At 45.8% G+C, this 17344-nt stretch overlaps 1 protein-coding gene across 10 annotated transcripts in view; it reads right to left on the reverse strand.

Annotated features, from left to right (window-relative positions):
* LOC129181164 (uncharacterized) overlaps positions 1 to 17344 on the reverse strand; it is a 61401-nt gene that overhangs the window by 33623 nt on the left and 10434 nt on the right. The gene's annotated exons all lie outside the window — the stretch shown is intronic.

Genomic DNA, 17344 nt, shown 5'->3' on the forward strand with positions numbered 1-17344 from the left:
CATCGTCTCTCCTTCCTGCTTGCCCACAAGGCAAAGGTTAAACAAGCCCCACTACATAGCTGTCCAGCCAATGCCTGTAAGAAATGACACCGTTTATTTCCTGGTGTGCACTGGTCAATACTGTAATGCCGCTTGATTTTTTTTTGTTTGTTTGTTTTTTTATGTAATTGACTTTGATGCTTGTTATAAAGCAAATCTGGAGCGACCGCCTACACAGGGCCGCCCCGCCCAGGGATGCAGGAGGCACACCCTCCACCCACCCGGCGGAGGCACGGGCGGCAGAGATGTATCACCCAGCACTCGACCCCACGGAGCAAACCCCTGTATGCCCCCCCCCCAAAAATAAATAACTATAATGAATAAATAAATAAATAAAAGTACACACACGCACATACACACTCCTACGCATCCACACACACACCCCTATGCCCCCACTCGCACGCACATACACACTCCAACGCACTCAAGCGCGCACACCCACACACACACACGCACGCACACACACAGTGGTCGACTGCCGACACCCAGAAGCCTCACCCTATCCCCCGTTGGTAACCCAAGGAGCAGCGAAGCCGGGGACCCCGGGGTCCCAGACATACAATCCAGAACCCAGGCGCGGAGAGCGCGGACCGCCGGGGAGCAGGAAGACACCAGGCCACACCCTCCCAACGGTAGGACACCACCAGCAAGGCAGACATGGGAGCCAGCAAGGAGGAAAGCGGGAAACTGAGCAGGCGGGCGGGAAAACGGGCGAGCAGCCAGGCGAACCACCACACAGTGCCAACCGACACCCGCGGGCCAGCAAACCCCAAAGAGGGAGCGGGAGCACCGCACCCCAAGCTGCAGGGAGGCCAAGCACCAGAGCCGAGAAGGCGCGACCAGCAGCAGACCAGCCGACGGACCCCACAAACCACCAGAAGCCAGACCAGCCACATGCCACCAGAGCTGACAGCGCACCACCCACGCACCGGAGCCCCACCCCCGACAAGCCCGCACACAGACCGGGGGAGGCGAGGACACAGACAGTGGCCCAGCAGAGCACAAAGCGCAACGGCGACAAACGCCCAAGCGCCCGGCAGAGTACAACCCCCCCAGCGGGCCCGGCCCCAGGGCAACTGATAAGGTGTGATTGTGTCTATAATGCAATTTTAAAAAAAATAAATAAAAAATAAAAGAGGACAGCTACGAAAAGCTGGTCTCTGTGTCCCTGAGGGGTGTATCTGTGTGCATGTATATGGGGTGTATGTGGATGACAGCTAATGATGCAATTAAAATCGGGGGACAGCTGCCGCTCGGAGGGTCCCTCACCTGACCAGCCCCCCAAATCCTCAGTGTCTACTCTGCGATTAAAATTGGGGGGCAACAGGTCAGTGGCACGGCAGGAGCAAAGGAGCCCTGCAAGGCAGCTCCCCTCCCCAACCACGCCCGACCGTAGGCCACCCCCCAAAGTCCTATATATATGTGAGGTGGTGCAGTGGCACAGGAAGGACGGGGGCCCCACACCCCAACGCCGCCCAAACCGAGCAGGGGGGGGAGCAACACCACGACGACCACAAGAGCACCAGACCCCACATAGAGCGGAGCACGGCCACACCCACGAAGCACGCAAGCCAGAGGCGCCAGGGAGGGACAGAGAAGCAAGCACCGCACGACAGGGCCCACGAAAGGAGCGGCCCCCTGCCCGGCGCCCAAGCAGATGCCCCCGCCCGCCCCGTCCCCGCCACGCCGCAGACCGGCCACCACTCCACCCCCCGCCCAGCCACCAACACACCAAGGAAGAAACCCCGGAGGGAGAGAGACAACCGCCGGCCAGGAAGCAGAGACCAGCCAGACACCAGCAGGTAGCAGGGACTGCCCGCCAGCCCCACCCCCAAGCCCCCGGCCAAAGCCACCTCACGACCGCCCCACCCCGGAGCAAGCATCTCCCCGCCGATCCCGGCCAGCGCCATGCAGAAGAACACCACGCCACCCGCCCCCACGCGCACCCACCCGCTCAAAGGAGGCAAGGGAGAGCCAGCACCACCAGCTGCACACGGGCACCCCAGCAGCAGTAGGCGCCCGGCACCCGCAGGATGCAGCACCCCGCCCACCCACCACCCCAGAGGTCAACCAACGCCGCCCCCTGGACGGCCCTCCCGACCCCGCCCCATCACCCGACCCGGACCCCTCCCCACCCCACCCACCAGCCCCCCCAGGCAGGCAGCCCAGCAAAGAAGACCCGGGACACCAAGCCCGCCCCGGCCCGCCCCCGAGGTACCAGGGCCACCCAGCGACCAGGACCACACCCCATGCCAGATGAACGAGACCCCCAGGGGCAGAGACAGACGCCCTCACCCCCCCGAGAGTCAGGTCAGGGAGTTAATTATTGGTGCCCATATAGACTGAAATTCTAACATTTGTTCCTTAGATTCAGCAGACATTCTCTCCATAGCTATATGATCTAACAAAAGATTTTTGTAAAGAGCTATGTTCACTTTCTTCCTTGATTTCCAATTGATGAGAATGGTTTTCTTGGCGATGCTTAATGCAGTGATGAGAAGCTGTGTTTGGTTTGTTTCTACATCAATTGTGGAGAGATCGCCCAGCAGGCATAGTAAAGGAGAGGTAGGAATGGAGAACCCAAGTGCCAAAGATAGGTACTCACACACTCCGTGCCAAAATTTTTTAATGGGAGCGCAGGTCCACATGGAGTGTAAGTAGTCATCTATTCTATGGTCTGAGCAGTGTGTACAGATGTTAGAGTCAGTTAAGCCCATTCTAAACATTCTATGTCCTGTGTAGTGTACTCTATGAAGGATTTTAAACTGAATCAGCTGTAGGTTGGGATTATTGATTAACCGGGAAGCATTAAGACATATTTGCTTCCAGATAAATCTGAGCTCCATTTGGAGATTGGTACTCCGATTGTGTTGTCATTTTTAGAAAGTAGAACATATAATTTAGATAATGTTTTAGGGGCAGATATTTTTAAAAATTGGTCAATATTGGTCGTGGCAAAGTGATTGTTCAATGTCTAGCCATAAATAATCCAATGGGTTAGGTTTGATCCATTTTAATATATACTGTAACCTGTTTGCAAGGAAGTAGTTGGAGAAGTTTGGGAGTTCTAAGCCCCCATATTCTTTAGATTTTTGTAACGTTTTGAGACTTATTCATGGTGGCTTATTTTTCCAAAGAAATTTATTTATATATGAGTCTAATGACTTGAACCAAATTATAGATGGTTTGGTGGGGATCATGGAAAATAGATAATTAATTTTTGGTAAAATCATCATTTTCACGGTGGATACTCTGCCTGTAAGTGAGATGGGCAAGGTTCTCCAACGTGCAGGATAATCCTCTATTGACTTCAATAGTGGAGTATAATTCAAGCGGATCAGGTCTGACAGGTTGGAGGAAATGTTAATACCCAAATACTTAATGTTCCCTGAACACAGTGGTATAGAGGGGGTGCTCTGGAAACCAAAGTTGATGGGCAGTACTGTGGATTTAGACCAGTTAATGGCGTAATCTGAGAAGGTGCTATAATTGTTAATGAGTGAGATAGATTCGTGAAGTGAAGACTGTGAATTATCTAGGAAGAGTAATACATCATCAGCATAAAGGCTTATCTTATGATGAACATTTGTGGTGTGGATCCCTTTAATATTTATATGTTGTTGAATTGCAGCTGCAAGAGGTTCGATAAAGATAGCAAATAGTGAGGGAGAGAGTGGACACCCTTGCCTAGTACCTCTTTGTAAAGTAAATTCTGGAGAGATGTGATTGTTGGTCTGAACAGAGGCCTTCGGGGTGTTATATAGTATTTTAATCCATGTTCTAAATGAATCTCCAAAGCCAAATTTTTGTAGTGTTGCAAAGAGAAATTTCCAGTTTACTCTGTCAAATGCTTTTTCAGCATCTAATGAGACAATTGTGGTTTCTAAATTATGGATGATAGAGTAATCAATCAGATTGATTAGACGGCGTACGTTGCTAGTTGAGTTTCTCCCCTTGATAAATCCTGATTGATCAGGGTGTATTATATTAGGGGTAACTTTTTCCAGCCTTATAGCTAACGCTTCGCATATTATTTTAAGATCTGCATTAATCAGTGAAATTGGACGGTAACTGGAAGGTAGTGTTGGGTCCTTATCCGGTTTCAGCAGGAGACTGATTGCAGCTGAGTTCATGTTTGGAGGCAAGCATGAACTGTCTTTAATTTCCAAAACCATTCTAAGAAATATTGGAGATAGTAATGACCAGAATGTTTTATAAAACTCAGCAGGGAAACCATCAGGTCCTGGTGCTTTCTTATTCGGCAACCGGTGTAGAGCGTTATGGAGTTCTATTAATGAAAAGGGTACATCTAAGTTGGTCACCTGTTCGTCATTTAATTTTGGTAATTCTATGGTGTTGAGAAATGTTTCGATATCTGGGAGAGATGGTTTAATCTGAGGTGTATATAGATTTTTATAAAAGCTCCTAAAGACGGAATTAATTTCCTCCGGGAGGTGAGTGATGTGACCTCCTGAGTTTCTAATGGAGGAGATAGAGCTTTTTTCTTTATTGACTTTTAGTTGGTTAGCTAAGTATTTTCTGTGTTTATTGCCATGCTCAAACTTTTCCAAACGTAGTCTCAGCAGTTGGAACTGAATTTTCTTGTCAGTAATTTCTTTTAAGTCTAGTTTCAGTTTCCTTAGGTTACTTAGGATATGCTCATCTTGTGAGTCAACATGAGCTGCTTCGAGGAGTTGGATTTTTCTCTCCAACTCTGATTCTAGTAATCTCTCTTTCTTTTTCTTATATGATGAATATGAAATGGTTTTTCCGCGCATTACTGCTTTTGCTGCCTCCCACAGAATACTAGCCGAGACCCCGGGTTGGTCATTGAAGTCTAAAAACATTGTCCACTCTCTTTCAAAGTATTTTAGGAAGTCTGAGTCTTTTAGTAATGATGTATTTAATCTCCAGCATCTAGTAGGAGCGCTCATTGTTTGGTTAGTGAGAAAAAGAGAGACTGGGGCGTGGTCACTAATGGTGATAGGGTGTATGTGAATGTTTGAGATGTCAGATATGACTGAGTTGCTTGTCAAAAAGTAGTCAATACGAGAGTAGGTGTGGTGCACTGGTGAGAAATAAGTATATTCCCTGTGAGTAGGGTGATAAGAGCGCCAAGCATCACAAAGACCAAAATCATTCATGTATTTCTTCAGTATCGATGTTGATTGAGACTCACGATGTCTCCCGGCTGGGCTAGACCTGTCCACTTCTGGGTTAAATACTAAGTTGAGGTCCCCTCCCGAGATCATACTTGTATCCAAATGTGCAGAGAGAGAAGAAAAGAAGGCATGAAAGAAGGAGGGGTCGTCAACATTCGGACCATATATGTTGGCAATGCAGAAATGTACATTATCAACAGATATGTTCATTATTATATATCTCCCTTCTGTGTCTGGAATAGTGTTGTGGAGTGTAAAATTCACCCTCCTGTTCATTAAAATAGCTACCCCTCTCTGTTTGGAGTTGTAACTTGCTAAATATGTGTGTGGGAACTGTGGTGAGTGAAGTGTATGGACAGCTGACTTGGACATGTGAGTCTCTTGGAATAAGACAATGTCTGCTTGGGTGTTCTTCAAATGATTTAACATTTTTTGTCTTTTTTTCTATCGACCCAACTCCCCTGACATTCCAAGTGACAAACTGTAGTGAGTTCATCCTAGACTAGCTTTAGTGATGTGTGTGTAAACAAGATCAAATGCAAAGTATGTGTACCTGGAAGTAAAAATTAATGGGAGTATATACAGTACATTTAAATGTATGCTTAATTTGTACATAGGCAAAGTGTAACATAGTAATCCTGAATGAACTAAGCCAACTAAAGTGAGGACGTGATGTGGGTTTATGCATAAGTGAGATGAGCGTGCTTGTGAGTAGTTGTGATATCCATATCAATAGTAGAATATGATGTGTATGTGTAGGAGAATGCGTGCACGTGTGTGTATTTGTGTGAATACCTTGAATTTGGTTGGGTTTGGACTTTGAGGGTGTATGATGTCACTGTGAGGAGATGCTGATGAAGGAGACAGCTGGCAGACAAGAGGATATGTGACAACATGAGGAGGGGAGAAAACGTGACAGAGGGGGGAATAGAAGAGGAAGAAAGAGAAGAAGAAAGGCTGTGCAGACGTACAGTGGGATAGAGAGAGAAAAAAAGGGGGGGGGGGTAAAGTGGGAGCAGACAGTAACATGTAAATGCTACAAGTGTGTGCGCTGCGAGATAGAAAGAAAAGTTACCTGGTTGAGATAGATCATTAGTTACCATATCAATACAGCCACGGTGTTACTTCCTGGTCGCGGTAAAGAAGAGTTTATCCACCGTGATGACAGCTCGGCATCCCTCGTTGATGAACTTCCTCCGAACAGGGAACAGGCGTCGGCGCCTGTTGAGGATTTCTCGGGGGAATTGATCGTTGAAGCTGAAGTCCGTCCCCTTCAGCTGCCGGCCTCGGCCCTTCACCTGTTCCTTCTGCTTGAAATGTTCGAATTTCGCCACGATGGGTCTCGGCCTACGGTTCTCTGGCTTCTTGGCTCCCAGGCGGTGAACGCGGTGAAAAGTGATGTTTTGGATGGCGTCCGCTGGGAGTTTGAGTTGTTGCGCCATGAAGGCCCTCACCGATTCTTCCGGGTCCTCCTCAGATTTTTCGGGAATTCCCGCGAATTCTTGGACGAGTTGTGAAACTCCGTCGGTGAGGGTCTTCACCGAGTCGCGGAGGGTGGTGTTCTCCGTGACCAAGGAGACGATCTGGTTTTGGCTGAATTCTAGAGATTCACGGATGGCCTGGAATTCTTTGTGAAGTACTTCGACGAGAGCGAGGCGGCCGTCCAAGCAAATCAGCCTCTTGTCGATGGACTCAAGGATGTCTCTGATGTCAGTGCCTGGCGGAGATATTTCTCCAGGTGAGTCCTCCGGGCGGCTCCACTTGGGGTTTGGTGTCTTGGGTGATTTTCCCATAACTACACGTTCGAAGCACCCGTCGATGTACTCCTCCAGATCTTCCAGTTTTTGGCTTGGTTAGGCGTCTAAGGTGTTTAATATGCTGGTTTTGTGTCGAGATTCTTTGCGGATGTTTTAGTAGTTGATTGTTTGTCTTTTTTTTTTCCAGAGCGCTATGTTCCGCTAGTCTGTATTCTGCGCGTCACGCACACTCTGGCGAGATTACAGCATCACGTCACGCATCTCATAGCTGGTGCTTCTACGGCCGCTTGTTGTGGGGAAGGAGAGACTCACGTCGCCGATGCACTTTAATGGCTTTATTAACAGCGGAGAACACTGCAGGACTTTACATCCACGCCAACATAAACACACTTCCCAACTCTCTCCAAACTCACAGCTAGCACTGAGCCTAGCTCTCCTGCTCGGGACGCCCACCGTCACTTCCCGTCACTTCCTGATGAACTAAAGCTGTAATGACACTCTGCCGTATAAAAAGTAAAATATAAAAAACAAGCGTAAGACATTACTAGCACAGCTTTGTTCTGTGGGTGGTGGATATATTCTATCAGTTATTATTAAGCCTCTAGCTTCCTTTTAGGAAGTAAAAACCTTGGCTATGATTGCACTACGTTGTCATGTAGACCTACAAAGTACACTTGGAAGAACAAGAGGTGAATAAATGTATTGCAACTGATGTGAAACTGATGAGGGGTAGGATTAAATAAGCTTTGCTTCTTCCTACTCCTTTTTGGACATGTGAATTGTACAATGTGATGTGCTACTGTTTGACTCATATGCATGTTCAGGATGAATTAAAGCCATGAACCATGAACCATGATAATAACAAGCCTAGTAGTGCTGTACAACTTTTATCCGCAGTCCGCAGTGCCGTCTACTGGTCAACATTAGTATTATTATTATTATTTTCCCTTTTTTTTCTTTTTTTTTTCCTCTACTGGTCAACATTCAAACTGGACGCCAACCTGTGTATAGAGGCCACTCTTGCAGACTCCCTCTAGTGGCCGCTATAGACAAGTTTGACTGTAAATACATAAATAAAGTGCTTAATTAAGTGGCTCAGGCAACAACATGGCAACAAAAAGATTTAAAAACACCGAAGCAGCATACGTTGTAAAAACCAATACTAGTGTCATTCTCAAAGCTTTTGGCTGAGACTGGTCGCTGTCGAGTTTATTTTGCATGTGCATTCTGGTTACATTGGAGCACTTCACGTTGCAATTCACAATTCCAGTGTCCATCCAACCCATCTCCGTTTGACATCAATGGCGAATACATTTGTTCACTTCCTGTATTCAACATGTACCAATGATGAAATCTGAAATACACTAAGTGCCCCACTAATGAACATCTGACTTGCAAACTTTTGGAGATACAAACAAAGCCGACTAGTCTATATTTTCATGTGTCTTATAAAGTCCATATTTATACTGTACATGCTTGACCAGCAGAGGGCACTGTGACACTGCTAATGGGACCAACAGGTAGAACAGGAGGGGAGGAAAGAGAAAGTTAAATTGCAGTCACCATTCGCACATGTACATAGCCCGACTGACTTCCTGTACCGTGTTCCCCACACCAAACATTCCCCTTGCAACGTGTGCTAAGTATAAACATTACAATCCTATTGTAACAATTTTGCTCTGTTTGGCATTGTTGCTCGGTGACCTCTTTGGACTTCAGCAGTTCACTAGTTAGCTAGACTTGCCAGCAGGTATCGATACTTCTATCTAGTGTATTTCAAGGAATCTGTTCCTCTCGCCTATCCTAGTTAAAGTTGGGGGATTCAGCAAGCGGCGCTGACCTTGTGTTCATGAATTGTAGACAGGAAAGCACCAAAATAGTTACAATTTCCAATATCATCAACAGAGCTCCTGCCATACACGTCCTTCCCCGTCACGACCCCGCCTTATTAAGACAACTGAATACTTGCTGTTGTTTGAGTGTATGTACAGTAAAGCATTACGGGATGATGTACTGGGTTTTCCCCAAGATTCCAAAATTATTATTACACTAGGTCCCCAACTTACGAACACCCGACTAGCGAACACTCGTTGATACGAACACAAGCCGACTGGTTTATATTTTATTTTATTTTGCCTTGTAGTGCTTAGGAATCAGTATTTCTACTGCTACTGTACATGCTTGACCAGTAGAGGGCACTGTGACACTGCTAATGGGACCAACAGACGCTGGGCAGAGAAAGCTTCTGCTAAATAGAAAGCTAAGTGTTAGCTTTATGATACAACCCGGACAGAGCATGTGATTAAAGTTGATGAAGAGTTAATAGGCCTGCTTAATTCTACACCACCCACAGAACACTACCTCTTTTAGAAGAGTCTAACCACCACCACCATTTGTCCTTTTTTTCAATAACTCCTCCTCCACAACGACGTATGCTGGACCACTCCTCTTCAAAGGTAAATAACATTTATCATTACGTATTATTATATCACTTTTATTATTGTTTTTTTCATTCATTATCCTGGTTTAATATTACTACTACATACAAACTCATATTTACATACATACACATATACTGTATATGTATACACGTACATGTAGTACCTATATCATTGCTAATATTACCTTTTACCCTACTTAAGAACAATTCAACTTAAGAACGGTCATCTGGAACCAATTGTGTTCCTTACTTGGGGACTTAGTGTAATGTAAGAAAATGATCAGGATGTATTACAATGTGTTGCAGTGGAGTTAAAGCTTGCACGTCGATATATAATTGACCAGTCTCTCCACTCTTATTGGTCCTGTTTTGTAGTTCAGTTCATATCCTTTCAGCTCAAAATCCATGCCTTGCTCAGCCTCAATCCACGTTTCTGAGATTGTGGTTCATTGAATTGACTTAACTATTGCTTGTAGGGATGCTCTGATAGATCCTTTCAACGCCGATCACAAAAGCCGATCACCTTTGCAGCCCACAGATTTCCTTTGTTGCGCTGTAGTGTCTTGGCCTCACTTACATCTCAGACAGTGTGGTCCTACCTAACCGATGTGTTAATTCAGTTAATTTAATTTCACCAATAATTCATTTTTCATTTCTCATGTGTGTATTTCTTGTCATAAGCACCTTTTTATGGGCAGTCTTTATTTTATTTGCGTTCCTTTTGGTTGTGTGACCTTTGACATCGCTGTGATGTCATTTCCTGCCATTCTGACATCCTCTTCAGTCACCTTCTGGACTGCTGAGGAGAGGTGTGTCAGTCTGGTGGCAACAACATTTGAATGTAAGAGATATTCCATGCCATATTGTGTGCTCTCTGTATCATGTACAGCATTTGAAGACAACTCACGGAAGTTACTGCTGGTAATTAAGCTTGTTTAGGGGAGTTCCTTTTTCATGTGGTTTTCTTTTTTTAAGGAAACATGTGCATAAGATTATTCAGGTTGCTGTACATTCTATGTGTTGTGCACAGAAAATAACCCCACACTTGTCAAATTCGTGCCCTGGAGGGCCGAGACGCTGCAGGTTTTCGCTCCAACCAGTTTCTTCAGCAGGTGATGTAACTGATGAGCTCCTTCCCTCCAACTGGAGGTGTTGATCATTAAAATCATCTGCTTTAGTGACTGGCTGGAAAGAACACCTGCAGTGTCTCGGCCCTCCGTGGTACCAGTTTGATACCCTTGGTTTAAACCTTATTTTTCAGTCAGCCTCTGCTGTCTTATGTCCTCTCGTTACGCTCTCTTGCAACTGTTGCCCTCTTTATCCTGCTAGTTCCAGGTGTGCTGCACTTTTCGTTATCTCTTATTTTTGTTGTGTTTTTTTCCCTTGGCTAGGCCCGGAGTTCACCTGTGCACATTCCTGTGTGATTACCCTTTGTTTGTTTCATCTTTTCTGCAGTACAGTGAGTGAGTGAAGGTTGCTTTTATTTCCTAATGATTGTCCATATCTCCACACAACACACTAGATATGCTCACACCAAAGAACAGTACAGGGTGTGGAGGGATTTTTCATCAAGAACATATTTTGCTTTACTCAGTATTGAAGTATTTCTCGACACTTTTTGTTGTACATTTTTGAGATTTCCAACTCATTTTCTTCATCTATTATGGCCGCCAGGAATTTATATTCTTCCACTTTTGCAATGTCCACTCCATTAATTTGTATTTGGTCGTACGTGTCCTTTCTGCTATTTCCAAATAGCATTATTTTAGTTTTACTTAAGTTCAAGGATAATCTGTTCCTGTCAAACCATGACTTTAATATGACCTTTTCATCCTTGACCTTTTTAATGAGTTCTTGTGTGCTTTCCCCACAACAAAAGGCGGTGGTATCATCAAAAAATAATACCATCTTTAAGTCCTTTGTTACTTTACAAATGTCACTGATATACAAATTAAACAGTTTTGGTCCCAGTATGGACCCCTGGGGTACTCCACACGTGATTTTTAAACTCCCAGATGTGTATTCTCCTAGCTTGACAAATTGTTTCCTCTTTGCTAGGTAGCTTATAACCCAATTCAAAACTAATCCTCTGATTGCGTACCTTTCTAACTTTGTTGTTCAAATATTGTGATGAATTGTATGGAAGGCTTTTGTCAGATCCATGAATACTGCAGCTGCACATCTTCTGTTGTCCATAGCAGTAGTGATTTCCTCCGTGATTTCCATCAGTGCCATAGAAGCTCCCAGCTTCAGGGCTGCCGTCCCACGCTTTTCATTGAACATTCATCCTTTGCCTCAGCGTTGGTACAATATTGCACGTAACAAAGTAGTCCCTTCACCCTGTACTGGACGGTTCCGTCAACTGGAGCGGTCATGCTGACTCACCATCCGTGCACTTTTTACTGACTGTAAATAACACGCCACGGGGCCAAAGAAAGTTGGGAATAGCAGCAATTCAACGCTCTTCAATTCAATGTCATCAGAACGTAGTCTCATCCATTCCTCATTTGTAAAATTACTTTTATTTTCTATCAAATGTAGCTCTTCATCTTCTTCATATTTCTGGCTCTCTGGAACAGAATCATTGACTGACATTCTTTCCTACTGGACAAATTGGCTTGTTTTTTTGTATGTTTTGGTTGCGGTGGTGCCTTCAGGAACAAATGAAAAGTGGAAACAGAGGTAGGACTGTATTTGGCCTATATTTATAGAACAGCCTGCAAGTCAGCCATGGGTTGTAGGAGACAAAGCCTGCTATTTCTATTATTAGCAAGATCATTTCAAGTTTTTCTCCTTCGTTTTGTTCATTTTTTTCAACTTTAAGTGTTTTTTTAGCTGTATTTTTAACTACATTAAATACCTAAGACTTATTTGTATGCTTTTATAAACCCCAACACCCGATCCCAAAGGCATTTACACATCTTTGACCTTTTTTTGTGCCAGAGGCAAAAAGAGGTGATGACACAACCGCACACTAAAAGATGTCACATTTAGAGCAGTTTGAAGCCATGAAATTTGCCTTGGATAAGAGCTCAGCATGCATTTTTTGCGTATAGAAACACTCGACAGCAAGGAGGAAGTGGAAGCGCGTGGAGGAGCGTAGCGTGCAGAAGGTTAAGCATTGTAGGGAAAGTTTAACACATGCGCACACGTGCACACACGCAGTTTACTCCCAAGTTAAATAGTTGATCGTGTTCGATTTGAAGAAGCCTAAGAGTGTGGGTGGGACGGCAGAGAGGGAGGGGAGATTCACGGCCGTGATGTAACAGCAGACTTGTGACTTAATGGTGCAGGGACACGTGCTTGACGCTGTCGTTGTTCTGCCAAGTCAAAGGACGCCAGCGATCACAGTAACGGCTGACAGCTGAGTCTGTGTGCACCGTTAATAGTACATTTTGGAAGTGGGAAGTGGCAGTAAAGCAATAAATATCATCATGGGCGTGTGGATGAGCTGCAGTGGAACCTCAGTTAGCGTAGGCCAAAATGTGGCCCTGCTTTCATGTACATTTTCCACTTAGCGTACAATATGGCGTGCGTCTTGTGTTGTCAGCACGCTGTGTTCTTCATGGATTTGATCACCCAGGTGGTGTCTGTGTTGATGTGGCTGTCACATGACGTCTTAGGCCACAACCACGTCTTCAATGAAGGTCAAAGGAAGCTTCAATGTTCATGCATCATTTCTAGATGTGATGGATTGATGTGCTCTGATATGCGCTAGGAAAACTAGGATGGTGAAAGCATCCAAACATGTTTCGTGTTGACATTTGTGCTTTCTGGAACAGATTACACCCATCACTCACCACTTTGCGCTTCCAATGTCACGGATGCACCGTACGTAGCACAGTTCATACATGATAGCTGTTTGTGGTTGAATGCGGCCTATTGTTAAGAAACAAAATGATATTTCAATCATTTCTACGCATTCTTGGCCTGAACCAGTTGACAGCGATAAAGGAGGGACTGCTGGAACTGGATTCACATTATTTCTCAGGGGAAACATCCATGGAGTTAGGTAAGTTTTGGCCAGAGTCGGACCGGACCTTCTGGAAGAGAGTAATGATGCTAACCAAGCTTGGGCTGTGTTTGCATGCGCCAATGAACACAGCAATAGAAAAGCACGTGTCTCTGATTGGTTGGGTATGGATTAGTGGTGCCAAAGCTAATCTATAGCTTTTATTTCTACCAAGAAAAAACACTGCTGGAGATGGAACATGTCCCAATACTTTTGTCCTGCATGAATATTTGGCCTGTGTGCGTGTGTGTGTGACACTGACGCACGTTGTGATCTCAGGGGGGGAGGAGGCGGGGCTTTGAAGACGCCGCGGTCCTTCTGAACATCTGACAATACGATACAGACCGTATTGCTGCAGGTGGGGGGTTGGCAGGACACGGTCAAGCAGGCCATGGTATTACCAGAGGTGACCCAATCCAATACCGATACTGGATATGGGTCTGATATCAGTAAAAAAAAATGAGTGCAGTCGGCCCTCACCAAAATGCAGTTTGAATTTTGCAGCTTCAATCATGGATTTTCATAATAGATGCACTCATAAATCATTGCTCTTTGTGGCCTAAATCGCAATTTATCGTATTTTGTCCACAGTTCCGTCATGTTTTGCAGGACAGGAGAGAGTGCTTCCTGTCCTGCGCCTTTATTTTGGTGAGCTGTACTTCCTGCGAGGCGGAGGACACAGCTGCTTCACGCCTGGTGGCCGCACAGCTTCGGCCAGTTGTCATTAGCGGCGGTTGAAAGGTTCATTGCCTTTGTTGCCCTTGTTCCTCATCTCCGTATCGGTGCCGTCACCTCGAGTCACTTACCTGGACTACCTGTACCCTGTTCACAGAGCCCTGTTTCTTCGTGTCTATTGTGCAACATTCAAGTTTTTGTTTGCAAGCCGCCGCCTCGTCTCTGCATGTTGGAGGTCACGCACTCGGCAGCCGCTACCATTCGTGACAATTTCATTCATGATGAATCGCGATTCATCGCAGATCAAAGGATGTTTTTATCGATATTCGATACGTATCTAGACACACTGGTTAACATACGACTCAAAAACACATCCATCCATCCAACTTCTATGCCGCTTGAGCCCAGAGCCTATCCCAGCTGACTTTGGGGGAGAGGCGGGGTGCACCCTGGGAGGGCACACATAGACAAATCACCACAAACACTCGCATTCATACCTGTGGACACTTTAGAACAGGGGTGGGCACAATTTTTGATTTGCGGGCTACATTGGGTTAAAACATTTGGCTAAGGGGCCGCCCATATATGGGTGGTCCTCAAAGAGAACGACGTACTTACTCACGGTGCACCGAACTGAAAACCCAACAGATTCCCAGCAAGTTAACGCGTCACATGCATCGACTGCTGCCACTATGTGGGTGATAAACAACAGAGAAGCCCTAAACACAACACGTAACTGTTACTTACGGGTGCCTGCAAGGCATGCTGGGTCATCCAGCATTCCTCCTCGTTTATTTCCCTGATGACCTCCTCAACCTATTTTGCAGTCAAGCAGAAATGCGACAAACAAGAGTACCACAAGCTACCCGGCATGCCTTGCGGCAGGACACTATGGGTGTCATTTTGGCAGGGGTATTTTGCGTAGATATTTCTTTGTACACCCACATGGTGCAGTAGGTAGGTTACGCTGTGTGTCGCTTGCATGTTGATGCGTTGTGTTTGAAGCGCCTTTTTAGACAAGCTCCAGATTGCATCGGACTATTTCCCGTACAACTGCCACAGCAGCACTGCAAGTCATGTTGCGCAGCTTCGATGTCAAAGGACTAAAAAAAGGAATTTGGGAAGATTGGGAAGATTCAGCAAGATGGCGCCCTCCGTGGCAGACGTCTCTGTTTCACGCTCCCGTTTTTTTTCTATTTATTTGCTATTTTGTTGTTCATGTTGGACATTCAACGTGCTGCGTTGCATTGCGACATAAGAGACAACTTTTCAACATCGGCAGGGTTTACCGTGAGCTTTCGTTCAGCCTCACGGACTGGCTTTCTTCTGCGTCGGGAGGACGCAGCAGCTTGCGGGCCTGGTGAGCTGAATGCCCGGTGAGCGAAGCGTCCGGGGCGGAGGCGAGACAGGAGGGGCGGCCTGCGTGCTAGGCTAAAAGCTGGAGCGACGGGGCCAACGCTTCCGGGCCTGCTGCTGGCCAGCGTCCGCTCTCTCGAAGACAGGATGAAGACGAGCTGCGAGCAAGGATTGCAGCTACGTGAGATCGGAGAGTGCTGCGTGCTTGCGGAGCCTGGCTGGACGGAGGATATACCGGACTGGGCGGTCCGGTTGGGGACATTTGCCGCTTGCCGAGGAGATCGGACTTCAGCGTCTTGTGGACACAGAGCCTCGGGACTGTTCTCCCCGAATGTTACCAGCATGTAGGCTTTCCCACGAGGGCAAATGGCATCCTGGACCAAGTCTACAGCAACATGAAAGGTGCTTTGAAGGCTGTTCCAAGTCCCCATTTTGGATAAGCTAATGTCTCTTTTGTTGTTGTTGCATCATTTATTATTATTAATGTTTCTTCTGTTCTTATTCATTTTCTTGTGGTTTTCTTTCTTTCTTTCTTGGGAGAATGAACAGAACAAGAATTTCATTGCATAGCAGAACTACCTGTTTTACTGAGCAAATGACAATAAAACTCTTGAAACTTGATTAAGATGCTTGGTGGGCCTGATGTGGGCCCACCCCTGATTTAGAGTCGCCAATCAACCTAATGTGTATTTTTGGAATGCGGGGGGAAGCCGGAGTACCCGGAGAGAGCCCACGCGCCCACGCACGCACGCACGCACGCACGGGGAGAACATGCAACCCACACACAGAGATGCCCAAAGGAGATTCCAACCCAGATCTTCCCCATCTCCTGAAAACACACTGGACACCCAGCAACTCTGCCACACATGGACTTCCTCAAGTTGTCAGGTGACAAATGTACAAATCTCACCACCTTCTTGCTTTAAAGTGACAAACACAGCAGGACATTATAGTGATGTCACACTCCCACATCAAGCACAACATGTCAAGCATATACACGCTTTCCATGCTGTCCGATGGCAAGGTGTCTGGATAGGACCCCTTTAACAAATGGAACAGACCACCTGTCATTGAAAGAAAACTATATTTTAGAACGCTTCCATGAAGGTGTTCAAACCTATTTCTTTAGCAACTACTGTACATTCGGCTGCACGTCAATGAACAACTCAATTCTTTTATTCTACACATTCATTACGCACACCATGAAATATTTCCCAAACGCATTTCTTGATCATTATAGTTTACAGCTCATAAATAGCCCAAATTCAGCACAGCGGACGCTCGGTTTTCATCATGAATCCGTTACAAAAGGTCACATGGAAACGCAGGAAATCAGAGGCAATTTCTCCCACAGAAAATCATGTAAAGCCTATTCATTCCTTCCAGATCCCCCAAAATATCAACACAAATGACACTTTACAGACAAATAGACTGGGGATTTACTACACACGGGAAAAAAACACGTCCAGTCGTCCCTCGCTATATCGCAGTTTTTCAAAAAATAATGAGTGAATAACTGATGGCTGTGGTTGACTATGGCGTAGTATTAGCTCATCAAAAACATGGAAAGACCAGTTCTATGTAGCATTGTGATCACGAGGCATCAGAAATGTCACAAGACATGACGTTAAATTACATGACCTTTCACACTGCATGGAGACTGGCTACTGAGCCAGCAGAGCCCAGCCCACATGCCGTGGCCGAGGTTCTCCTCTCATTCTGTGCGGAAGTGGTAAGTTTTTGTCTTCTTTGTACCTGTTCGCGAAACTGTTTGAAACACTTTCAGTTTGGAATAAGTCAACTGGAGAGGCTAACTAGTAATGTGGAGAGTGATAGAATAGGAGAATAGGAGCCTAACAGGGGTGTTAGTTCATGTCTAGGGGGCTCTAATGGTGTTATAATG

This window comes from Dunckerocampus dactyliophorus, chromosome 5, assembly GCF_027744805.1.
Source record: "Dunckerocampus dactyliophorus isolate RoL2022-P2 chromosome 5, RoL_Ddac_1.1, whole genome shotgun sequence".
Taxonomy (NCBI): Eukaryota; Metazoa; Chordata; class Actinopteri; order Syngnathiformes; family Syngnathidae; genus Dunckerocampus; species Dunckerocampus dactyliophorus.